General features: G+C 35.8%; 1 long non-coding RNA gene across 2 annotated transcripts; it reads left to right on the top strand.

The window, feature by feature from the left end:
- The first annotated feature begins 7939 nt into the window (after nucleotides 1–7939).
- On the top strand, nucleotides 7940–18195 carry LOC138895485 (uncharacterized). Of its 2 annotated transcripts, none has more exons than XR_011409420.1 (3): nucleotides 7940–8256; nucleotides 14812–14861; nucleotides 16192–18195. It is a non-coding gene; the product is annotated as an uncharacterized lncRNA (long non-coding RNA). The 2 variants fall into 2 exon arrangements; XR_011409419.1 differs by having other exon boundaries at nucleotides 16173–18195.
- The last annotated feature ends 8718 nt before the right edge of the window (nucleotides 18196–26913 follow it).

Raw genomic sequence — 26913 nt, 5'->3', positions numbered from 1 at the left:
TGATCTATGAAAATTTTCAGAATCGGATTTCGACCCCGATATCAAAAAGTCAACCCCTCGGTCAAACTTCCCAATAATTCAACTTTCGGCATTTCAAGCCTAATTCCACTACGGACTTCCAAATAAAATTCCGATCACGCTCCTAAGTCCAAAATCACCATACTGAGCTGTTGGAATCATCAAAATTCTATTCCGGGGTCGTTTGCACATAATTTGACATCCGGTCACTATTTGAACTTAAACTTTTAATTTTTCATCAAAATTCCATATCTCAGGCTAGGGACCTCGGAAATTGATTTCGGACATTGTGATGACCCAAAATGTCATCTTTAAATTTAATAATTAATTTTGTGTTCTAAGACCTCGAAAAGCACTACTTATCCTTCCTCGACTTGCGTGCACAGTCCATAAAATTTTTCGGAAAGTTTTCAGGTGAAAAATGGATTAAAATGTGAATTAGAGCTTTAAAACTCAACGGAGTTGACTTTGGTCAACATTTTGAGCAAACGGATTCGGATCAGTATTTTGATAATTTTGGTAGGTCCGTATCGTGATTTGGGACTTAGGCGTATGCCCGGAATCAAATTCCGAGGTCCCTAATCCGAGATATGGAATTTTGATGAAAAATTAAAAGTTTAAGTTCAAATAGTGATCGGATGTCAAATTATGTGCAAACGACCCCGGAATAGAATTTTGAAGATTACAACAGCTCCGTATGGTAATTTTGGACTTAGGAACGTGATCGAAATTTTATTTGGAAGTCCGTAGTAGAATTAGGCTTGAAATGCCGAAAGTTGAATTTTTGGGAAGTTTGACCGAGATGGTGACTTTTTGATATCGAGTTCGAAATCCGATTCTGAAAATTTTCATAGCTCAGTTATGTCATTTATGACTTGTGTGCAAAATTTGAAGTCATTCCGAATTGATTTGATGTGTTTCGACACAAGATATAGAATTTGAAAGTTCAAAGTTCATTGATTTTGATTTGAGGTGTGATTCGTCGTTTTGATGTTGTTTGATGTAGTTTGAAGCCTCGACTAAGTTCGTATGGTATTTTGGGACATGTTGGAATAATTGGTTAAGGTCCCGAGGGTCTCGGGTGGATTTCGGAAGGTAAACGGAATGGATTTCGGACAAAGTGCTGGAAATTTCTGTTTGCAGCAGAAATTTCTGTTGCAGAAATTCCGTGCGTGGAGCCAAGTTTGGAAGCTTATATCTCGCAATGCATAAGGAATCAGAAAATGTGCAAAACATGAAAGTTGTAGTCGTTGGATTATAGGTTCCAGAAAGTTAAACTATGCATTATTTGGACATTTGTACAGAAAGTTATGATGGATTGAATAAAGGCTGGTAGAGCAGTTTCGCCAGAAATTCTGATGCATGCAGCCGACTTTGGGAGCCAATATCTCGCAATGTATAAGGAATCAGAATAATTGCAAAACATAAAAGTTGTAGTCGGTGGATTCTAGTTTCTAGAAAAGTAAACCATTTATCATTTGGACATTTGTACATAAAGTTATGATCAATTGAAGTAAGACTAGTAGAGCTGTTTCTGGTGGACTTTTAGTGACAAAAAATGGACTTTTAGTGACGGATTGGCAGAAACTTAAGGACCAAAAATGGTTATTTCATTCATTTCGTTTTGGATTTTTGGAGCACGATTCTTGGGCGATTTTTGGGCGATTTTCACGGGAAAACATTGGGGTAAGTGTTCCTTATCCTATATTGATTATATTTCATGATTCCATACTCATTTACATCATGAATCCGTGAATTTATGGATGAAAAATCAAGATTTTTGCAAAATCTTCCAAAAACGAAAATTTAAGATTTGGAGGTCGAGTTGTTATCGGATTTTGGTAAAATTGGTATGGGTGGACTCGTAATTGAATGGGTTGTCGGATTTTATAAGTTTCGCCGGATTCTGAGATGTGGGCCCCACGGGCAAATTTTGAGCTAATTTCGAATTTTAATAAAAATGTAATATTTTCTTATGAAAGTGATTACTATAATTTTTGTTGATTGTATCGAATTAATTATGACTAGATACGAGTCGATTGGAGTCGGAAATTCGAGGAAAAAGCATAACACTTGGTTAAATTGGAGCAAGTCGAGGTAAGTGACTTGTCTAACCTTGTGTGGGGGAAATTTCCCCTAGAATTGATATTGATGTGATTATTGAAATGTGTTGAAAGTCGTGTGCACGAGGTGACGAGTGTGTACACGGGTTGATTTGCGAAAGATTATATTTTTAAATTGTGTAGATCACTGTTGCGCATTTATTAAATTATTTTATTTTGTTATATTCTTCATCATTGATGTGAGATATATACTTCAAATTTGTTTGATCTTTTCTTACTAATTGTTTTACCTGTTTAGTTGAAACTTGGTTTCTTTTATTCTGTGCATTATTTGAAGGTTGTTTTTCTTTAAATTAAATATTATTAATATGAAGTATTTGACATTTTTAAACTTGATATTGAAGCAACGTAGTAAAGATTTTGAAATATTATTTTCCTAAATTATTTACTCCTGAATATTTTTATACTCATTGTGAGGGAGCCGTGAGCTCTTTATTATGGAAGAATATTATTGATGAATTATTTTGACATGAGCTGTGAGCTCTTTATTGTGGAAAACTATTATTGATGATTTATTTTGGCATGAGCCGTGAGCTATTTATTGTGGCAAACTATTATTGATGATTTATTTTGGCATGAGCCGTGAGCTCTTTATTGTGAAAAAATATTGTTGTTGAATTATTTTGGCAAGTTAAATTATTTGAGCACTTGGGGTGCAAATTGTGATATATTGTGATATTGATACGCATGCGGTAGTATAAGGTCTGGGTGTTAAAACGCATGCGGTGAGATAAGGGTGGCTTGATACGCGTGGCTAGTAGGGGAACTACTAGAAGTCATGCGATGTGATAAGTGTGGCTAAAACGCGGGATGCTATTTCGAAAAAAATATTTTCTTTAAATAAATTGTGAAGGCTCCCGCGGTGATATAAGAAAATGAGATATTGTGAATTTATTTACACTATTTCGGGAAAAAGTATGTCACTACGAGGCGGTACCTAGGGAGTGCCCTTGTTGATATTAATTTATGGCCGTAGTTGCCTTTGATTATTATTGTGATTTTCATAAAGTTGAAGGAAATTCTGTTTTGATTTCCATGAGATATTATTTGCAATTATTTGGTGTCATTAAATGTGACATACTATTTGATTCATTTTCCAGTAGGGCCTCACCTGACCTCGTCACTACTCTACCGAGGTTAGGCTTGGCACTTACTGGGTACCGCTGTGGTGTACTCATACTACGCTTCTCCACATCTTTTTGTGCAGATCCAGGTACATTTTACCAGCTTAGACGTCATTGAGTTACCTACGCACGGAGACTTCGAGGTATATCTGCCAGCGTCCGCAGATTCCGGAGTCCCCTTCTATCATTTTATGTTGCTTCCTTATATTTTATCTAGACCTTGACATATAGAGACACTAAGAATAAATTCTTAGAAGCTTGTAACTTATTTCTACCAGATTTTGGGAGTTGAAATTGTTTGAATTATAGTTTATTTATTTCAGATATTTATTATTATTCTGCATTGATAGGCTTACCTAGTCTTAAAGACTAGGTGCCATCACGACATCCTACGGAGGGAATTTGGGGTCGTGACAGACATACGCCTAAGTCCCAAATCACGATACGTACCTACCAAAACTATCAAAATACTGATTCGAGTCCGTTTGCTCAAAATGTTGACCAAAGTCAACTCAATTGAGTTTTAAAACTCTAATTCACATTTTAATTTATTTTTCATCTGAAAACTTTTCGAAAAATTTTACGAACTGCGCACGCAAGTCGAGGAATAATAAATAGTGCTTTTTGAGGTCTTAGAATACAAAATTAATTATTAAATTTAAAGATGACATTTTGGGTCATCACACCAATAAACTTAACGATAAGAATTAATAACTAAGAAAAATTATGTGCTCAAAAAGAGAATAACAAATTCAAGCAAAAGGCATATTAACACATATCATCTAAATGGAACAATAAACAGACAAAGCAAACAAGATAAAAAGATCGGACCTCTAAAGTTGCAAATATTTTCGAATCGTCAAGCAAATAAGAACCTCGAACAGGAAACCAAATGCCTTGCCGGAACCTCAAAGAACCTCGACCAAACCGCCTCGAACTCGGCTCGTTTGTAGTGATTAACAGAGTAGGAAGGAGCTGCTGGTTTTGGATGAAGGACGACAACTTTCGTGGTGGTTTTCGAACTGTTTTAAGATTGCTCTTGGTGATGTTTTGGGCTGCTTTCAGCTGGATTTCGGGACTGATTTTAGCTGAAGTTTATGGGATTGTTTTTGTCCTATTTTAGGTGCTGACTTTGCTGTGTTTTGAGAGTGATTTGGACTGCATTTTTGAGTGATTTTGGGGTTGTTTTGGGTCAGTTTCGGATTATATTAGAGCTGGATTTTGGGGCTATTCGTAGTTGGTCTTTTGCTGTGTTTTAGGAGGTTGTTCGGGGCTGTTTTGGAGTCATTTTTGGACTGAGAAGAGGGCTGGTTTGGGGGTAGATTTCCAACTCATTTTTGGGATGTTCTGGATCTATTTTGGAGGCTGATTTTTTGTGTTTTTTGCAGCTAAAAAGCTGCTGAATTTTGCTGGAGTCTAGAGGAGTTGTTTGGTGGTTGTTTCAAGCTGGGTTTAGAGTAGTTTTAATGGATATTTGGGACTATTTTGGGGTGGACTTTTCAACTGGGTTTTAGGGATTTACAAAGCTCATTTTGGGTGAGCTTAGAGGCTGAGGAAGATGAGTGAAGAGGGAGGCACGAGTTGTGTTTTTTTGTGGGATTGTGGAGATGGTGCATTTTTATAAGTGGGGGAGGTGAATGGGGGACAAGCATGTGGGAAAAGTGAAAGTGGAGTGGAAATAAAGAGTGGGGGATAAAGAGTGGGGAGCAAGAGAAAGTGGAGTGAGAAGTAAGGTATTGGTGAGATGAGTGGGAAAAAATTTAAGCATGGTAAAAAATTAGGTGCTCACAGCATGCTTCTCTTTGCTTGGAAACATGAAAAGTTTTCAGGCAAAGAAAAGATGAGCGATATGACTAATGTTTGGCCATACCGTTATTCAAAAGTAAAGAGATAAGAGAAAAGAGTGCGACCGAGTCTTGGTTATGCATAACCTACATATCCCGGGTTATAAGAAAATTATGCCGCGTGTAGTTCAAGGAAAATGATAGAATGCTGAGTTGGAGAGTCGAGTGAGGTTCCGTCGAGGCTCCGGTCTGTAGTCCAGTTATTACATCAAAAATCAAAAAGAAACTAAACAAACCTATCAGCTATGAATTACAAGATTCCTATCTATAAATCTTCTAAAACTTGATCTTGAATCTTGACTGGTTCTTCACGCAGACTCTGATCTGAACCTTGATGCTTGCTAGTTGCAGGTACTAGTTCATTCTTTTACGACTTCTTATAATCAAAACAAGAGATGTAATGCTCGTGACTTCAGTCGTCTTGAGCTGTCCATATCCTTTCCATCTGCTTCTGCATTTGAATTCACTTCTTTTCCTTTTCTTTTCTTTATTCTAGATTTTGAATTCTTCTTTTGGTCATCTCGAACCCTCTACCTCGAGGTAAAACAAAAACCTACTCAGACATCAAAACAAACAAACGAACGAAATTTTTCTGCCCCAGTTTTCACTAAAAAAAATTTGCGAGTTATTGTAACAAAATTCTAAAGTACTTCTTTATTAAAAGCAATAAAAAAATTGGGAATGGTGTACCGTAAACTACTACTTTTTGATAGTATTCCTTTATTGTCCCAAAAGAATGTCTCAACTAAGGATTGATGTACCTTATGTTGGGAAAATGTGGCCAGGGAATGTGATACCCTATATTGGCAATGATATTAGGGAGTGATGTATCCTGCATTTAAGATCAAATCAATTAGGGAGTGGTGTACCCTATGTTGGAGAACACAACTAGGGATTGGTGTACCCTATACTGGTAAGGAGATGTAATTAGGGGATGTTGCCCTGTATTACTGAGAAAAAAAATATAACCAGGGGTTGGTGCCCTGTGTTACTAAAAGGAAATGTAACCAGGGGTTAGCGCCCTATATAACTGAAAAAGAAAATGTAATCAGGGGTAAGCGCCCTGTATTACTGAAAAAGGAAATGTAACCAGGGGAAGGCGATCTTTATTGTGAGCACCTAATTTTTGACTATATTTGAATTTTTACCACCTTCTACTATGTAAATATTTTTAGAAATTTAATACATATTAATTTAGCTTTGTTACACTTTTTTAATATAGGGTAAGAATTAAAAATAATTTAAAAGGTCAAATTATTACTATTAGTATTATTTTTATTTTTTTATCTTTATTTTAAAATAAAATAAATTTAAAAAAACCGAAAAAAATATTTTTTTAAAAAAAATTTCGGATGGGAATAAAATAATAGGAAAATAAAAAGTATGAAATAAAAAATTAAAAATAAAAGTAGGTGGAAATTGTTTTCTAAAAAAAATAAAAGAAAGTGGAAAATTAAAAAAATAAAAGTTAAAGAATGTAGAAATTTAAAAAAATAAAAAGTAAAAGAAAGATGAAATTAAAAAATAAAAGTAAATATAGCTGAATTTCTTTTTAAAAAAAGTAAAAGAAAGTAGAAACTAAAAAAATGAAAAGTAAGATATGTAGAAATTTAAAAAAAAAGTAAAATAAGTGGAAAACAAAAACAAAAAAAAAGAGTAAAAAGTGGGAAATTAAAAAAAATAAAGGAAAGTGGGGAATTATTTTTTTTTAAAAAAAGAAGAAAAATGGGAAGTGGGAATTCTTTTTAATTAAAAAATAAATCTGAAACAATTCCGATTTTTTTTTCTATAAATAGAAGAGAAATGTGAGGAGATAGGGAGAGGGAGAAGGAAGGAAAAATAGAGGAGAGAATTGAGAGAAAACAAAAGTCTTCTTCTGCGCTAAGTGAATTTCTACTCGTTTTATTATTTCTTTTGAAAATTCAAGCAATTCATTACTCTGTTTAAGACCCAAAAATACCTCAAATTCAAGCCTAAAAATACCTTGTGAAGCTTCATTGATAGTCACCTCTCTCACACCAAAAACCAGCAGCCTCACGAGGTACAGTCAAGTTTCGGTCCGGGCTCGAATTTTAGAAGGTTCGTCGCGAGATTTTCTGCTCATCTGCCGATTTGCCCTTGGTTTGGTGTATTTGCTCGACTCAGAATTGTTTTTGCATTAATCAAGTACTGAAGGAAAATTTTTGCTTAAAGGTTCATTGCTTATCCTCCATTTGTTAATTATTTCATTATTTTGTGTGATATTCTTATAGAGGTTCATGTGATAATTTTTTGTGTTATTTTATTTATACACATTGTGAGCACCTAATTTTTGACTATATTTGGGATTTTTAAACACTTTTTAGTTATAAATAATTTTAAGTTTAATCTACATATTTTAACCTTTATTTCACTTATTTTAATAGGTTTATTTGATAAAATTAAAATCATACAAAAAGAGTCACACTTTTAGATATTAGTTGTGTTTTTTTGCAAAAAGAAAAAGAAAATATACAAAAAATATATGTTTCATCTAATTTGGTGCTCTTAAAAAAAGGTCACATTAAACTAGATAAATGTAATAATTTTATCTAGTTTAAAATATTAGTGTAGTAATTTAAATTTTAGATTGCCTTTAAAAAAAAGATAAAAAAAAAGGAGCCAATGGAAAATTATCACATGCCAAAAGATTCTCTCTTATCATCATCCAATAACTAATTAACATGCACTTTCCTAGCACATTCCTACAAATAACACCTACCCTAGACAACACACTCACACACACGAAAAGAGAGGAGAAACGAGAAACAGAGAGGGATTCGGGCAGAGAGAAAAGGGGATTCTAGGGTTCTTGTATTCAATTTTTTCCAGATTTTTTAGGCTAGCAAAAATTCCAAAAAATCAAAAATACAAAAAATATTTTTTCAATTTCTTCTATTTGAATTTTCGTTTCCAAAAATGGTTGAAGTTGAGTGATTAAGTTGAGGATTGAAGCCGACTCGAGTTTCCGCTCAAGGTATTCGGTCGAGGTCGAGTTTTGCCGGTCCGAATTCTTGTGTCGTCTCCATAGCTGTTTGGTTTGAATTTCATTGCCGTTTCGTGCATACAGTTGGTCCGAGCATATATTTGTACTCACTATTTTACTCGTTTAAAGAAAGCACATCTCAGGTCCATTTTCTGACATCCTTTTCTTCTATTTTCGTGACCTTACATGCTTGTGAATTTTTTATCGGGTTGATCGTGTGAGGTGATGTTATTTCACCTTAACATGGTTTCGTCTCATCTATGCTTCCTGTGTTGGATCTTTTAAATTCAAATTAACTGCTCTTGGTTGAAAATTGCAGCAATCGACATGTCCTCTTCGCTTAGTTAGTCTGTTTGTTATTGATTTCCTTGTGCCGTAGTTTAATTAGTTTAGATCACAAATCGATAGTGCAGAACAGTGTTTGGATTCGAAAGAAGTAGAATTAAAATCTCATGTTCACTAATTTATCGCCTTAATTAAGTCCTTCGGCAAAAATAGACAGTTTCAAGTTTCGTTTTGGATTCAGTTTGTTATTTGAAGTTTTCTAGTTTGAAATTAATTTCTGGATCTATGTGTGGGAAAGTTTCTTTTGTTTCTTCTGAGATAGCATTTTCAAAAAAAATTGAACAAGATTTTTTATTCCAGGCTTACATATCACCGTTGAAATCCACCAATGCAACTACTATGCTTCTTTTGAAAAACTATTTCCTTTTATGCTTAGATTGAGTCCACACTTTGATTTTGAAGTCAATACAACACTTCAGTTAACTAATTTTCTGGGATTTGAAATGATTTTTCATGGATTACATTTTATTTTATTTGGTTGATTTGGTTTGAAGCCTTTCTGACTCATTGATCAAGATATATGTTCATTCTACTTCCTGCTAAGTCGAATGATGATTAACAACACTCATGGGTCACAATTATTAAAATAGTGCATTCAGTGATTAATATTAGTTAAGTATGTGTTACTCTTATCTGTTAGGCCAAATTTAGGCAGAAACTATGTGAATTATTTTTGTTTTGTTCACCCGTTTTGCCTAGAGTTCATTAATCTCAAAACCTTAGGAAAATATTTAAACTCATGAACATACTTTAGGCGCGATTAATAAATAAATCATCGTGACTATGGGTACAGTTCCCGTGGCATAGTCATGATACGTAATCCCAATTCGAGTGTGCGTTTCACGTGACTCGGACATCACTTCAATAATAATAAAAGTTAACACGTTGTAAATCGCGGGTGCGTTTCACGTGACGCGATTCGCAATATGTACAAAAACAACGAGTGCGTGATATCGCGACTTGTTCAAATAAATTTCATAAATACTAAAAGCGGTTTAAAAGGTAAAAATGCACAATAGGTCTCAAATATGTATTAAATCAGATAATTAGGCCAATTATTAATAGTTGAGCGACCGTGCTAGAACCACAGAATTCGGGAGTGCCTCATACCTTCTCCCGGGTTAACAAAATTCCTTACCTGGTCTTCTGTGTTCGCAGATCATCAATAAGAGTCAATTTCCTCGATTTGGGATTTAAAATAAATCGGTGACTTGGGACACCATAAATTATTCCAAGTGGCGACTCTGAACTAAATAAATAACCCCATTTCTTAATGTCACTTAAATTAGAAAAACTCTCCTAATCCCCGTGAAAAAAAGGAGGTGTGACACACATTATCATGTTGTAGTTTCTTTTTACATGTTTCAAGCGATTTGTCAACAAATTATTTGAATAGGATTTCATCTTAATGAGATTTGCTATTTAGAATTAAGAATGAAGATCTTGTCATATTAATGGGTCATGCGTTGGAGTTCAAGTAAGTGAACCAGAAATGAGTTACCACATTTAATCGGAAAGAAAGAATTAGACATGAGTTGGATTGAGTATAAATCTATCAGACCCAATAATTTTGTCACTAGACTAATAATTAGCTCATTCTTCCATAATGGATAAATATCTCCTAATTTCAAAGATAGAGTAGTAAGTTGTAAATATTTCTAAGTGTAAATGACTTTTCAATACTTTAAATAACTAATATATTTCCCGACTTCCAAATAATTTTCTATCCATAAACTCTTGGTCTTACAATAATTTCAAATTAGTTTAGGAAAATAATACAAGTGCGCGTTCACACGACCTGACCAATCAACTTCGAATAATAATAAATGTGTTATTGATTGTGTACACGTACGCTTGACATGATTCTTAACGCCAAACAAAAATGAGTACACGTATGCGTGAATTATTTCAAGATAATTTTTATAAATCTAATCAAGCAATAAAAGCGGACATAGGTAAAACATGAGAACCAATAAAACACAGGTTATTCAAAAATAATATAAGCCAAATATAGTCAATAAAGCGATCGTGCTAGAACCATGGGACTCGGGGAATGCCTTACACCTTCTCCCCATTCAACAGAATTCCTTACCCAGACTTTTTTTTCGCAGACCAATAATAAAAGAGTCAAACCTTCCTTTGACTAGGGATTCAAATAAATGGTGACTTAGAACACCCAAAAAAATCAATTCCAAGTGGCGACTCTGTAAATAAAATAATCCCTACTCAAATTATTTACTTTAATTGAAAAAACTCTTTAACCCAGAACAATCCATAACACATATATCTTTTGGGGCAAAAAGAGGTGTGACATCTCTGGCGACTCTGTTGGGGACAATAACCTAGAACTTCTGGTTCAGGGTTCAGAATTCGAGCATGTATTGTGATCTATACTTGGCTTTCTTGATTGTTGATATTACTGTATTTGTGGGCCTAATGTGCTAATTGCCGCTCATTTACCGCTTTGATATTATTTGAACTATATAAACTGCCTTCTTACGCCTCCCTTCTCAGTCTTCTGAATTTATGGTGCACACGTGCGTGTGGCCCACTATTCTGTTAGAGTTCATCCCAAATAGAATGAGGCTGGATTAGTAACTAGGCCGGGTAGACTTTCGCGCTCCCGGTACGTTGCCCCCACCTCGACTCGAGTTGTCCGCTCGGGTAAGCCAGGTCTAGAACAATACACCCATGTTTTAAACCTAGAATAATATAACCTCATGCCGGATCCCTAGTAGGTACGCTTGTTTGCATCACATGCATTTGACTTTGGGGACTCAATACAGGAGTTGGGTCCGTCTAGGACAGGTGTACCCAAAATAAAAAGACCATCCTGATGCATTTTACGTGCTACTTATACATTTATTTGCTTCGGCTTACATGTTGATCAGATTCTAGAATAGGGAAGAAAATCAAGAAAAATCAAGAGTGAGGCAAGAGAGAGAAATTTACCCGATTTCTGAAAATTCAGGTATTTGAAAATCCCAAAACTCTGTCGAAATTTTGAAAAAATAAAATAAAAAAAATGAGTCATTTCAAAATACGCCAAATATTTTCAAAAAAGGTCATGCTTTTCTTACCGAACTACGCGGGTCTGATTCTCACCGGATGTGAAATACGTAGGCAAACCCCATTGGTTTCGGCCCCAATTTAAAAAAATCCAAAAATATTTTTATTTAATTCCTTCTTTAGAAGTCTTTCCTTATAAAATCCCAAAAAAATATTTTTTTTTCCTTTTTAGAAGTCTTTCAATCGAAAAAGAAAATCAAATCAAAATCCAAAAATATGTTTTTATTGCTTCTTTAGAAGTCTTTCTTCGAAAAAAATAAAATAAATTCAAAAAAAAAATTCTTTCTTCTTTAGAAGTCTTTCTTTTAAAAAAATCTCAAAAATAAAAAATCAAAATCCAAAAAAAAAAAAAAAACTTTTAAAAATTACCAAAAAAAAAAAGAAAACATAAAAAAAATATATTAAAAAAAAAGCAAAATCCAAAAATATTTTCTTTATTCATAAAGAAGTTTTCCTTTCAAAACTTTCTCAAAAAAAAAATCAAAATTTAAAATTCAAAAATATTTTCCTTGTTAGAAGCTTTCGTGGTCTGTTTTGTATATGAGTAAAAAAAAGAGTTAGTTTATTTACTATTCTTGATCTTCCCTTGAATTACATAATGATCTGATTCATGCGGCGTCATGATATGTAGGCAATCCCCATCGGATTCGATCATAACCATAAGCAAATTGAGTGAAAAAATAAACCGAAAAATAAAATTGAGTGAAAAAGAAAGAATAGAGTGACAAAAACAATAACGGAGAAAAACAAAGAGCGAAAAATAACAAAAAGAGAAAGAAAAAGAAATCAAGATATGAAAAAAAGAAAAGAAAAAAAAAAGCCTCCCTAGAAGGAATCAGTTCACCCATGTTGGTAAATCATACTCGAGCTTGTTCCAAAAGCTAGTTAGGCTAGGTCTACTGTAGCCAATAGCCCCGAACCGGCCAAACTCTAAGTCCCCCTCGCACCGGGCTAATGCTAGATGTGAATACCACTCTGGAGCAGTGGAACATGATACGGAAGACTGTTGGACTCTTAAGAGAGCAATGGAAGACCTTATCGAGGTCAAGGCAATAGTGCTTAGGGATGAAGAGCCCCCTGATATGATGAACAATCCTCTGCCTACTCACACCAATGGGCCAGTAGTCAGAATGATCTGTGAAGATGGGAAATTTGATCCGGCACTAAAGGCCATTGCATCCATTGCTGAGACAGAATAAAAGCCAAAAAACGGCCGCCAAGCTTAAAAGTCCCCCATCAAACGGGAGTCTCGGTAGCCAGTCTTGCTATCCTTTCTGTGTTCGAATTATCTCAGGGTGTGATCCGGATGTTTTACTTTATTGTCTTACTTTCCAATGTAAACCCTTCTATCTTTAAAATTCAAAAGAAAAAAAATCAAAAAATCAAATAAAAATCAAATGATTAATATTTCGTTGTCCAAGAAGGTCTCTTTTCTTAATCTTGTCACTTTTCTTATTCTCTTTTCAGTTATGTTAATGCAGATTTTAATGACATGACATGCTTGCGGACTTCATGCCTAGATCCTAATACGCTGTGAGACTTTGAAATAATGAATCAAGAATCAGAATGCAAGGAAGATAAGTTTAAGAAAATAAAACAAAGACTCAGAATAGGTAAAGAAAAATTGGCTCCAGATTGAAAAGATCCATATATGGTAATGAGAGTACTGCCAAAAGAGAGTGTTATACCTGAGAAACATCGAAGGAAATGTCATTGCAATAACTGTCAACGCAAGTGTAGTCAAAAGGTACTATGTTAGATCCTCTATATATCATTAATGTTCTCCGGTTGGGATGAAGAAGGCTTCTTTCTCACCATCCAAATATTCAACTATTTGAAAACCCTTTAAGCCGGCTCTTTTTTTATTACCCTTTTTGGAACCTGGAAGTTATTATAAATAAAAAATAAAAAACAAAAAGAAAAAAAAAAGAAAAGACAAAAAGAAAATGAAATGAAATAAAAGAGAAAAAAACAAAAGAAAACAAAACAAAAATCCAAACAAGTTCATATTTCATTGAACTACGTTTAACTTGATTCCGAAAGGATACGTAGGCAACCTCTCTCTGGGGTTCAGTCATACCAAAACAAAAATTCACATTCCCCCAAAAGTTGAAACCGGGGCAGATGTTATAATGGTTCGGCGATGGTTTCGCCGGAAAGGTTCCAAAGTTGTAATTCAATCCAAATCCTTTTTACCCAAATCCTTTTCAAGTCCTTCCGATCAATCAACGAGAATGTTAAAAAATTGGAAGATACAGTTACTTGGATCTGATACAACAAAATGAGAGAAGTAAAATGAGAGAATCTTATTGGTGAAAAACCTCACGGGCACTGCAAGGCGATGGTGAGTAAAGACACCAAAATGAGAGTCTTGTTAGTGAAAACTCGCAAAGAGCACTATAAGGCGATGGCGAGAAGAGAAATGAGAGAGGTCAATTGGTGAAAACCCGCAAAGGGCGCCACTGATCGAAAAGAGTATCCTCACACTCATTGGCATTGACACAGTGCTAGGCAAGGTTTCTAGGTTTCAAGGCAAAGGTTTGTGATGAATTTCTGAGAGTCGTACAGTGGACACAGATTGGGCATCTAGTCCAAAAGACATGTCATGTTCATTGAAGTCCGCATATACTCCAGATAAGCCCTTCTTTCCTTCCCACGAAAGGGATATCTCTTGTCTAAATTCATTGTCAATTCCATTGTTTGTTGTTCTTTGAATCCCTTTCGGTCTAACTCTATTCCAAAACTAAGGCAAAGAAGGGATAGCAAGACTGATTTACAGGGCTTTCGTTTGATACAAGCTAATATTCAAGAGGCACCCAGACTCGGCAGGGGCATCAAGTCGACCCCGACTGGTCATGGCGGCCGATGCTTAGAAATCAAAAACTCTTTTAAAGAGAAAATCAAATTGAAAGTGCATACAAGGCAAAATGAAGTTGAATAGGTTAAGTCCCAAGTGGCTAACCGTTTTGGCAAAGTTTGAAAAGCCAAAGGTTCCCCAATGCTCTCAAATTGAAAGTTTTGGAGGAAAGAAGTCGAAAGTGAAATGCCACAAAGTCAAAAATAAAGTTGAAAAGGTTAAGTCCCACGCGACCAACCGTCAGGTAAATGTTTGAAAAGTAAATGGCCCTCAGGGGCCAGAAATGCAAGTGGTATTCACGAAACATCTAGTGGCAGGTTGAAATCATCATCAAAAGAAGATAGGCACAAAGTCAGGCTGCCAAAGACATCAAGGCCACAAACCGATCACCACTTTTAAAACTCACAATTTTCTTTGTTTGTAGCAGGTACAAAGCAGTGCAGAATGGCGATTCCTAAAAGACGAATGTCACCAAAGGTGAGTTTCGCAAAATCTCTATTTTCTTTTATTTTCAGCATGCATCACTATTACAGATTATTTTCATAGCTTAACCCAGGTAGAACATTTTCGCCTAGGGGGATCCAGCTCATAGTTTCTGGGTAGAAGTACTCTTCGCCCAGGCTGTTTTTCGTAGCTTAACCCAAGTAGAACCTTTTCGTCTAAGGGGATCTAGCTCATAGTTTCCGGGTAGAAGGACTCTTCGCCCAGGTTATTTTTCGTAAATTAACTCAGGTAGAACCTTTTCCCCTAGGGGGATCCAGCTCATAGTTCCGTGTAGAAGTACTCTTCGCTCATGTTGTTTTATGTAGCTTAACCCAGGTAGAACATTTTCGCCTAGGGGGATCCAGCTCATAGTTTTCGGGTGGAAGTAATCTTCGCTCAGGTTGTTTTACGTAGCTTAATCTAGGTAGAACCTTGTCGCCCAGGGGGATACAGCTCATAGTTTTTAGGTAGAAGTACTCTTCGCTCAGGTTGTTTTACGTAGCTTAACCCATGTAGAACCTTTTTTCCTAGGGGGATCTAGCTCATACTTCCGGGTAGAAGTACTCTTCGCCCAGGATGTTTTACGTAGCTTAACCCAGGTAGAACCTTTTCGCCTAGGGGGATCCAGATCATAGTTTCCGGGTAGAAGTACTATTCGCTCAGGATGTTTACGTAGCTTAACCCAGGTATAACCTTTTCGCCTAGGGTGATCCAGCTCAAAGTTCCGGGTAGAAGTACTCTTCGCTCAGGTTGTTTTACGTAGCTTAGCCCAGGAAGAAACTTTTCGCCTAGTGGGATCTAGCTCATATTCCGGGTAGAAGTAATTTTCGCCCAGGCTCTCTTTTTGCAGTTTAACCCAGGTAGAAACTTTTCGCCCAGGGGATTCATTTTTATTTCAGTAATACATGGCACCAACCCCTGGTTACATTTCTTTTTCGTAATATAGGGTGTTATCCCCTGGTTACATTTCCTTTCAGTAATACAGGGTACCAACCCCTGATTACATTCTTTTTCTATAATACAGGGTATCAACCCCTTGTTACATTTACTTACCAGTATCAGGGTACACCAATCCCCAATCGCTTTTCCAATATAGGGTCTCCACTCCTTAGTTTCTTTCATTTTAGACATAGGGTCTCCATTCCCTAGTCTCTATTTTTTGTTTTCGGGGTACACCATTCCTGACCTTTTATTGCTTTCAATAAAGAACTAGTTTAGAATTTTTTACAATAACTCACGAAATTTTTTTAGTGCAAACTGGGGCAGAAAAATTTCGTTCGTTTGTTTGTTTTGGTGTCTGAGTAGGTTTTACCTCGAGGCACAGGGTTCGAGATGGCCAAAAGAAGAAGTCTCAATTCAGAATAAAAGAAAAGAAAAAATAGGTGAATCCAAAATGCAAAAGCAGTTGAAAAGATGTAGAATGCTCAAGACATGACTGAAGCCACGAGCATTAGAGTCCCATTATGATTAAAAGAAGCTATAGAACAATGAACTAGCACCTACAACTAGCGAGAATCAAGGTTTAGATCAGAGTCTGCATGAAGAACCAGTCAAGACTCAAGATCAAGTTTCAGAAGACTCATAGATAGGAATCTTGTAACTCATAGCTCATAGGTTTGTTTAGTTTCTTTTTTTTTTTAATAATAGTAGGATCGCGGACCGGAGCCTCGAAGGAAACTCACTCGACTCCTCAACTCATCATTCCACCATTCTCCTTGAACTACACATGACCTGATTCCCCTATAACCCGTGATATGTAGGCAGTCCAAAACAAGGACTCGATTATACCCTATCTTTTATTTCTTTTTCTTTTGAATAACGGTGTGGTCAAATATTAGTCACACGGCTCACCTAGTCTTTGCCTGAAAACTCTTCATGTTTCCAAGCAAAGAGGGGCAGCTGTAAGCACCTATAGTTTGACTATGTTTGAATTTTTACCACCTTCTACTATGTAAATATTTTTATAAATTTAATACATATTTTTTTTTAGCTTTGTTACATTTTTTTAATATAGGATAAGAATTAAAAAAAATTTAAAGGTCAAATTTTTACTATTAGTATTATTTTTATTTTTTATCTTTATTTTAAAATACATTAAATTAAAAATACCGAAAAAAATATTTTTTTAATTTTCGGATGGGAATAAAATAATAGGAAAATTAAAAGTATGGAACAAAAAATTAAAATTAAAAGTAGGTGGAAATTTTTTAAAAAAAAAAAGTAAAAGAAAGTGGAAAATTAAAAAAAATAAAAGTAAAAGAATGTGGAAATTTAAAAAAATAAAAAGTAAAAGAAAGATGAAATTAAAAAATAAAAGTAAATGTAGCTGAATTTCTTTTTTAAAAAAGTAAAAGAAAGTAGAAATTAAAAAAATAAAAAGTAAGATAAGTGGAAATTAAAAATAAAAGTAAAATAAGTGGGAAAAAAATAAAATAAAATAAAAAAGTAAAAGGTGAGAAATTAAACAAAAAAAATTAAAGGAAAGTGGGGAATTATTTTTTTTTAAAAAGAAGAAAAATGGGAAGTGGGATTTTTGTTTTAATTAAAAAATAATAAAATACTAAAAAAATCTGAAACAATCCCGATTTATTTTCTATAAATAGAAGAGAAATGTGAGGAGAGAGGGAGAGGGAGAAGTAAGGAAAAATAGAGGAGAGAATTGAGAGAAAACAAAATTCTTTTTCTGCGCTAAGTGAATTTCTACTCGTTTCATTATTTCTTTCGAAAATTCAAGCAATTCATCACCCTGTTTATTACCCAAAAATGCCTCAAATTCAAGCCTAAAAACACCTTGTGAAGCTTCATTGATAGTCATCTCTCTCACGCCAAAAACCAGCAGCCTCACGAGGTAGAGTCGAGTTTCGGTCCGGGCTCGAATTTTAGAAGGTTCGTCGCTAGATTTTCTGCTCATCTGTCGATTTGCCCTTGGTTTGGTGTATTTGCTCGACTCAGAATTGTTTTTGCATTAATCAAGTTCTGAAGGAAAATTTTTGCTTAAAGGTTCATTGCTTATCCTCCCTTTGTTAATTATTTCATTATTTTGTGTGATGTTCTTATAGAGGTTCATGTGATAATTTTTTGTATTGTTTTATTTATACACATTATCATGTTGTAGTTTCTTTTTACATGTTTCAAGCGATTTGTCAACAGATTATTTGAATAGGATTTCATCTTAATGAGATTTGCTATTTAGAATTAAGAATGAAGATCTTGCCATATTAATGGGCCATGCATTGGAGTTCAAGTAATGGTGTACCCCGGAAAAAAAAATAGAGACTAGGGAATGGAGACCATATGTCTAAAATGCGTTTGAGTTCAAGTAATGGTGTACCCCCAAATTTCGTGAGTTATTAAAACAAAATTCTAAACTAGTTCTTTATTGAAAGCAATAAAAGGTCAGGAATGGTGTGCCCCGGAAAAAAAAAAATAGAGACAAGGAAATGAAGACTCTATGTCTAAAATGAAAGAAACTAAGGAGTGGAGACTCTATATTGGAAAAGCGATTAGGGATTGGTGTACCCTGATACTGGTAAGTAAATGTAACAAGGGGTTGATACCCTGTATTATGGAAAAAGAATGTAATCAGGGGTTGGTACCCTGTATTACGGAAAAGAAATATAACCAGGGATTGGTGCCATGTATTACTGAAATAAAAATGAATCCCCTGGGCGAAAAGGTTCTACCTGGGTTAAACTGCGAAAAGAGAGCCTGGGCGAAAATTACTTCTACCCGGAATATGAGCTGGATCCCACTAAGCGAAAAGTTTCTACCTGGGTTAAGCTACGTAAAACAACCTGAGCGAAGAGTACTTCTACCCGAAACTTTGAGCTGGATCCCCCTAGGCGAAAAGGTTATACCTGGGTTAAGCTACGCAAACATCCTGAGCGAAGAGTACTTCTACCCGGAAACTATGATCTGGATCCCCCTAGGCGAAAAGGTTTTACCTGGGTTAAGCTACGTAAAACATCCTGGGCGAAGAGTACTTCTACCCGGAAGTATGAGCTGGATCCCCCTAGGAAAAAAGGTTCTACCTGGGTTAAGCTACGTAAAATAACCTGAGCGAAGAGTACTTCTACCCAGAAACTATGAGATGTATCCCCCTAGGCGACAAGGTTCTACCTGGATTAAGCTACGTAAAACAACCTGAGCGAAGATTACTTTCACCCGGAAACTATGAGCTGGATCCCCCTAGGCGAAAATGTTCTACCTGGGTTAAGCTATGTAAAACAACCTGAGCGAAGAGTATTTCTACCCGGAACTATGCGCTGGATCTCCCTGGGCGAAAAGGTTCTACCTAGGTTAAGCTACATAAAACTTCCTGAGCGAAGAGTTCTTCTATCCGGAACTATGAGCTAGATCCCCCTTGGCGAAAAGGTTCTACCTGGATTAAGCTACGTAAAACATCTTGAGCGAAGAGTACCTCTACCCGAAACTATGAGTTGGATCCTCCTAGGCGAAAAGGTTCTTAAGCTACGTAAAACATCCCGAACGAAGAGTATTTCTAACCGGAACTATGAGCTGGATCCCCCTAGGCAAAAAAGTTCTACCTGGGTTAAGCTACGTAAAATAACCTGGGCGAAGAGTACTCCTACCCGGAACTATGAGCTGGATCCCCTAGGTGAAATGTTCTACCTGGGTTAAGCTACGAAAAACAAGCCTGGGCGAAAAGTATTTCTACCCGAAAATATGAGCTGAATCTCCCTAGGTGAAAAGATTCTACCTGGGTTAAGCTACGTAAATTAGCGTGGGCAAAAAGTATTTCTATCCGGAACTATGAGCTGGATCCCACTAGGCGAAAAGGTTATACATGGGTTAAGTTACGAAAATGAGAGGTATGAACAGTAGTGATGCATGCTAAAAAATAAATGAAAGTGGAGATTTTAATTAAACTTACGTTTGGTGACATTCGTCCTTTAGGAATCGCCATTCTGCACTACTTTGTTCCTACTCCAAACAAAGAAAAATTGTGAGTTTTAAAAGTGGTGGCCAGTTTGTGGCCTTGATGTCTTTGGCAGCTTGGCTTTGTGCCCATCTTCTTTTGATGATGATTTCAACCTGTCACTAAATGGTTCGTGAATATTACTAGCATTTCTAGCCCCAGAGAGCCTTTGACTTTTCAAACTTTTACATGACGGTTGGCCGCGTGTGATTTAACTTTTTTAACTTTATTTTGCCTTTGTGGAAATTAACTTTCGACTTCTTTCTTCAAAAACTCCCAATTTAAGAGCATTGGGGAACCTTTGGCTTTTCAAACTTTGCCAAAACGGTTAGCCACTTGGGACTTAACCTTTTCAACTTCATTTTGCCTTTGTAGGCACTTTCAATTCGATTTCCTCCTAAGAGCTTTTGATTTTAGAGCATCGGCCGCCATGGCTAGTTGGGGTTGACTTGATACCCCTGCCGAGGTTGTAGGTGCCTTTTTTGCATATTAGCTTGTATCAAATGAGATCTCTGTAAATCAGTCTTACCATCCTTTCTTTGTCTTAATTTCGGACCTGAGTTAGACCGAAAGGGATTCAAAGAAAACAAACAGTAGAACAGAGAATGTATTTATACAAAAAGTGTCCCTTTCGGGGAAAGGAAAGAAGGACTTATCTGGAGTACCTGTGGAGTTCAATGAACATGATATGCCTTTTGGACTGGATGCCTGATCTGTGTGAATTGTCCGACTCTCAGAAATTCATCACAATTTATGCCTCAAAATCGAGAAACCTTGAGAGGACTCTGTCGATGTTGATGGCTGTGAGGATCCTCTTTTCGATCAAAGGCGCCCTTTGCAGATTTTCACCAGCTGACTTCTCTCATTTCTCTTCTCACCATCGCCTTATAGTGTTCTTTGCAAGTTTTCACTAACAAGACTCTCTCATTTTCAATTTCTCTGTTTACCATCGCCTTACGACCCCCGTGAGGGTTTTCACCAATAAGATTTTCTCATTTTTTTTTCTCTCATTTTGATTGCATTGGATCCAAGTAGCTATATTCTCCGATCCTTGAACATTCTCACTGATTGATCGGAAAGACTTGAAAGGATTTGGGTAAAAAGAATTTGGAATGAATTACAACTTTGGAACCTTTCAGGAGAAAACATCGCTAAACATTATATCATCTACCCCAGTTTCAATTTTGAGGGAATTTAGATTTTTATTTTGGTGTGACTGAACCCCAGAGAGAGGCTGCCTGCGTATCCTTTTCGGAATCAAGTCGAACGTAGTTTAAGCACATGAACTCTTTTGATTTTCTTTTTGTTCTTTTTTTTTCTTTGTTTTGTTTTTCTTCTTTTTTCCTTCTTTGTTTTTTTTTCTTTTTTTTTTGAAATAACATTTTCAGGTTCCAAAGAGGGTAATCAAAGAAAGGTAACCGGCTCAAAAATATTTGCAAAGGATTGGTAGTGTTTGGATAGTGAGAAAGAAAGCCTTCGTCATCCCAATCGGAGCATGTTAAAGCTATGAAAGTAGTCAAACGTAATACCTTTTGACTGCATCTGCATTGACAGTTGTATCAGGATCATTTCCTCCGAAATCTCCCAAATACAGCACTCCCTTCGGCAATACTCTTCTTATAATGTATGGACCTTTCTAATTAGGAAAAAAATTTCATTTGGCTTCTTCATGATGCGGGAGAAATACGTCTCAAGACGAGTTGCCCCACTTCAAATTTTCTAGGCCGCACTTTTTTGCTGTAGGCACGGGCCATTCTTTATTGGTACAACTGCATGTGGCAAACTACGGACATCCACTTTTCATCAATCATAGTTAACTGTTCCAACCTGGTTTTGACCCAATCTTTATCCTCAATCTCGTCTTCAACAATGATCCGAAGAGAGGGAATTTCAACTTTTTCCGATTTCATTCAGACTTGGCTTAGGCCTACCATTCCAATTCTTTGTTTCTTTTCTCACAAGCCTTATCTTCAATACATTCTACTTCTTGATTCATTATTTCGAGGTCTGACATCATTTTAGGATCTAGGCATGAAGTCTGCAAGCATGTCATGTTATTAAAATCTGTATTAACAGAACTGAAAAGAGAATAAGAAGGTGACAAGATTAAGAAAAGAGACATTCCTAGACAAATGAAAGATTTTTTTAAAAAATTTTTAAAAATAGAAGGGTTTACATCAGAAAATAAAGCAATGAAGTAAAACATCCGGAATACACCCTGAAATAATCCGGACGCAAAAAAAATATCAAGACCGGCTACCGAGACTCCCATCTGACAGAGAACTTTTCAGGTTTGGCGCCCGTTTTTAGGTTTCTCTTCTGTTGCGGCAATAGCTATTGTGGCTTTCAATGTTGGATCATCAATTCTTCAACTGCCCTTTTGAGGGTCCAACAGTCCTCTGTATCATGTCCCACTGCTCCAGAGTGGTATTCATATCTTGCATCAGCTTGGTGCGAGGGGGACTCGGGGTTTGGCCGGTTTGGGGCCATTGGCTGCAGCAGACCTAGCCTGATTAGCTTTTGAAACAAACTGGAATATGATTCACCAATAGGGGTGAACTGATTCCTTCTGAGGGGCTCTCTTGGGCGAGGATTGTATTGGTGAGCATTTGGTTGGGGATTATATAGAGCTTGGTAGGGACAAGCATTTCTGGGAGGTGGAGCTCGGTTTTGTGTATAATGTTGTGGCCACGTGTAATGTTGCACGTTCATTATTGCATAGGGAGCCGGTGCCACCGCATAAGCAGCATCTTGATGGAGATAATAGTATTATGGGACCTTAGGAAGCATGTATGATTGGTTGAATGACCTGTGGGCTCCCCTCGAGCTCGAAGTCATCATGGGTCTCTCTCCCCTCCTGTTTATGTTCATCAACCCCCCGAACAATTCTAAATGATCTGTGATGTGGCCTTAAAGGCAGCATGACTCAAGATTCGGCCCATTGTAAAATCATTATCGACTATCTCCCCAATTTTGATAGCCTCGGTGAACGGATTACCCTTAATGGACATCATGTTCTAGAAGTAGTCCGCCTTTTGGGCCTATAGGAAGACCATAACCATTTCTGCTTCATCCATTGGAGGCTTTACCCTAGTGGCTTGCTCGTGCCATTTGATGGCATATTCACAGAAACTTTCCGCTATTTTCTTTGTCAAACTAGACACAGTGTTCTCCTTTTGGATTTTTCACTCTTGCTTTCTTTTTTTCTTTTTTTTCGCTCTTTGTTTTCTTTGTTATTTTTGTCACTCTTTTGTTTCTTTTATTTCTTCTCTTTTTTTTCACTCGATTTATTTGATGTCAATGATTGAATCCGATGGGGATTACCTATGTATCATGACGCCGCATGAATCAGATCTTGCGTTGTTGGAAAAAATCAGAAATGGAGTAAATAAACTAACTCTTTTTATTTTTATTTTTATTTTACTTTTTTATAACACTCAAACTATGAAAGCGTTTAGAAAAAGAATATATATTTTTGCATTCGGTTTTTGTTTTGGAATTTTCGAAAGAAAGACTTTTAAAGAGAAAAAAAAATATTTGTGGATTTTTGGTTTTGATTTGTTTTTGAAAATTTTTGAAAGAAATACTTCTAAAGAAGAAAGAAACTATTTTTTTTATATTTTTTAATTTTTCTTTTTGAATTTTTGGGAAAAAGACTTCTAAAAAAAATAGAAAATATTTTCTTGGATTTTGATTTGATTTGTTTTCTTTTTTCTTAAATTTGTTTGGGATTTTCTAATAAAAGCTCCTAAAGAAGGAATTAAAGGAAAATATTTTTTGGATTTTTGTTTTATAAAAATAATTGGGGGCCGGAACCGATGAGGTTTGCCTACGTATCTTACATCCGGTGAGAATCAGACTCGCATAATTCGGTGGATCAGAAATAAAATAGATAAACTAATTTTTTTTTTCATATACAATTAATCCGACAAAATCTCCTAGCAAAGAAAATATTTTCAATTTCTTTTCGATTTTTTTTGGGAATTGGTGAAAGAAAGATTTCTAAAGAAGAAAGAAAATATTTTTGAATTTTGATTATTTTTTTTTGTAAATTTCAAAAGAAAGAAAATATTTTTTTGGATTTTGATTTTTTTTTTAAAAAAAATTTTGGGAGAAAGACTTTTTTTTTTTAAAAAAGAAGAAAATATTTTTGGATTTTTGGTGTAAAAAAAAACTTCTAAAGAAGGAATTAAAGGAAAATATCTTTTTGGATTTTTGAAAATTGGGGGCCGGAACCGATGAGGTTTGCCTACGCATCTCACATCCGGTAAGAATCGGACCCGCGTAGTTCGGTCAAATCAACTATTTTTCTTTCTTTTTTTTTATGAAAATTAATCTTTAAAAATCATACGCACTAGACCACATAATTTTCTTTTTTTTTCTTTTTCCTGTTTATTGAACTGATTTATGCTAAATTTGGTCAACATGCAAGCCTCCCAAATAATGCAACAAGTAGCACATAACATGACAAAATGATTTAAACAAGGTACCTATCCTAAAACAGAACTCGGGTCCTATGTCGAACCCCGCTAAGTCAAATACACGTGATGCAAATAAAGCGAACCTACTAGGGATATCCGACATGAGGTTTGTTCTTCTAGGTTTAAATTCCGGTGGAGAAGGTATCTAGACTGGCTTACTCGAGCGGACAACTCGAGCCGATGAGGGTCAGCGTACCGGTAGCATTGCTTTCCGGCTTAGCTGGTGGTGATCCTCGCCTAAAATATGTGTGACTAAAATCCTTCACCGAGTGACAAACACCCTGGCTATCTCAAAGAAAGCGGGTTATGTCAAGCAAATGCCCAATTTACATTCAAGAAGACTCAGAAGGGGTGCGTGAGAAGACAATTTATATGTATGGTTCAACAATATCAACGCGGTAAAAAGCAGACAAGTAGCACATTAGGCCCAAATAAATCACAAATATATACAAAATTAATAAAGCCAAATAAAAAGTCAACATGTGCAAGCTCGAATTCTAGTTGTCCTCAGCAGAGTCACCAGAGCTGTCACACCCTTTTTCTACCCCAAAAGATATTATATGTGTGTTTTGAATTATTGTGGGTTAAAGAATTTTCCAATTAAAGTGACAAACTTGAGTAGAAATTATTTTATTTACAGAGTCGCCACTTGGAATTGATTTTTTGGGTGTTCCAAGTCACCTTTTATTTGAATCCCTAGTCAAAGGAAGATTTAACTATATTATTATTGGTCTGCGAAAATAAAGTCTGGGTAAGGAATTCTGTTGACCGGGGAGAAGGTGTACGGAATTTCTCGAGTCCCGTGGTTTTAGCACGGTCGCTTTATTGACTATAATTTGGCTTAAATTAATTTTGAATAAACTGTAATTTATTGGTTTTCATATTTTATCTATCCGCTTTTAATTATTAAAATATGAAATTATCTTTGAAACGAATCACGTGTATGAATCCATTTTGTTTATTGTACCAAAATCATGTCATGCGTACGTGTACACAATTAATAGAATTTTATTATATTAAGATTGTTTTGGCCAAAGTTGCGCGAACACGTACTTCGATTTTAATTTTGTAAATCACAATTATGCCACGCGAACGTATACATAATCACGATAAATTAATTAAAAGTGCGCCTAAAGCAAACTAGCGATTTGTGAGTTATTTATTTCATAAGTCAAGATTATTGTGAGGCTCAAGAGTTATGGAAGTATTTTATTTAGTACTGATTACAAATCAAGAGAGGATTATTGAAGGATTGATAAAAAATTTATAAAATAATTAAGACAACGTTAGAAATTAATTCGACCAAATGATAAAACTAGCGATAGGAAAAAACTAAACTTGATTAAAATATTTTGATAAAGAAAATAAATTTTACAATACCAAACCTTAGGACCAAATGCATTACGGTTACCATCACTTATCCTCATTTTTTCAAGTTTATTTTTTTCTAAAATTTTCCTTGTAGATTCTCACTCAACAACAAAGGCCAATAAACTTAACGATAAGAATTAACAACTAAGAAAAATTATGTGCTTAAAAAGAGAATAACATATTCAAGCAAAAGGCATATTAGCACATATCATCTAAATGAAACAATAAACAGACAAAGCAAACAAGATAAAAAGATCGGACCTCTACAGTTGCAAATATTCTCGAATCGTCAAGCAAATGAGAACCTCGAATAGGAAACCAAATGCCTTGTCGGAACCTCAAAGAACCTCGACCAAACCGCCTCGAACTCGGCTCTTTTGTAGTGATTAATAGAGTAGGAAGGAGCTGCTGGTTTTGGATGAAGGACGACAGCTTTCGTGGTGATTTGCGGACTGTTTTAAGATTGCTCTTAGTGATGTTTTGGGCTGCTTTCAGCTGGATTTTGGGAATGATTTTAGCTAAAGTTTATGGGATTGTTTTGGGACTGTTTTTGTCCTGTTTTATGTGCTGATTTTGCTGTGTTTTGAGAGTGATTTCAGCTGCATTTTTGAGTGATTTTGGGGCTGTTTTGGGTCAGTTTCGGATTATATTAGAGCTGGATTTGGGGGCTGTTCACAGCTGGTCTTTTGCTGTGTTTTAGGAGGTTGTCCGAGGCTGTTTTGGAGTCATTATTGGACTGAGAAGAGGACTGGTTTGGAGGTGGATTTCCAGCTCATTTTTGGGTTGTTCTGGATCTGTTTTGGAGGCTAATTTTTGGTATTTTTTGCAGCTAAAAAGCTGCTGGATTTTGCTGGAGTTTAGAGGGGCTGTTTGGTGGTTGTTTCAAGCTGGGTTTAGAGTAGTTTTAATGGATATTTGGGGCTGTTTTGGGGTGGATTTTTCAACTGAATTTTAGGGGTTTGCAAAGCTCATTTTGGGTGAGCTTAGAGGCTGAGGAAGATGAGTGAAGAGGGAGGCACGAGCTGTATTTTTTTTTGTGGGATTGTGGAGATGGTGCATTTTTGTAAGTGAGGGAGGTGAATGGAGGACAAGAATGGGGGACAAGGAAAAGTGAAGTGAGAATAAAGAGTGGGGGACAAAGAGTGGGGAGCAATAGAAAGTGGAGTGAGAAGTGAGGTATTGGTGAGATGAGTGGGAAAAAATTTAAGCATGGTCAAAAATTAGGTGCTCACATGACCCAAACTGTAAGCAAATT

This window comes from Nicotiana tomentosiformis, chromosome 1, assembly GCF_000390325.3.
Source record: "Nicotiana tomentosiformis chromosome 1, ASM39032v3, whole genome shotgun sequence".
NCBI classification, from domain to species: domain Eukaryota; kingdom Viridiplantae; phylum Streptophyta; class Magnoliopsida; order Solanales; family Solanaceae; genus Nicotiana; species Nicotiana tomentosiformis.
The sequence above is the reverse complement of the archived record's forward strand: the minus strand, read 5'-3'. Positions and strand labels throughout refer to the sequence as shown.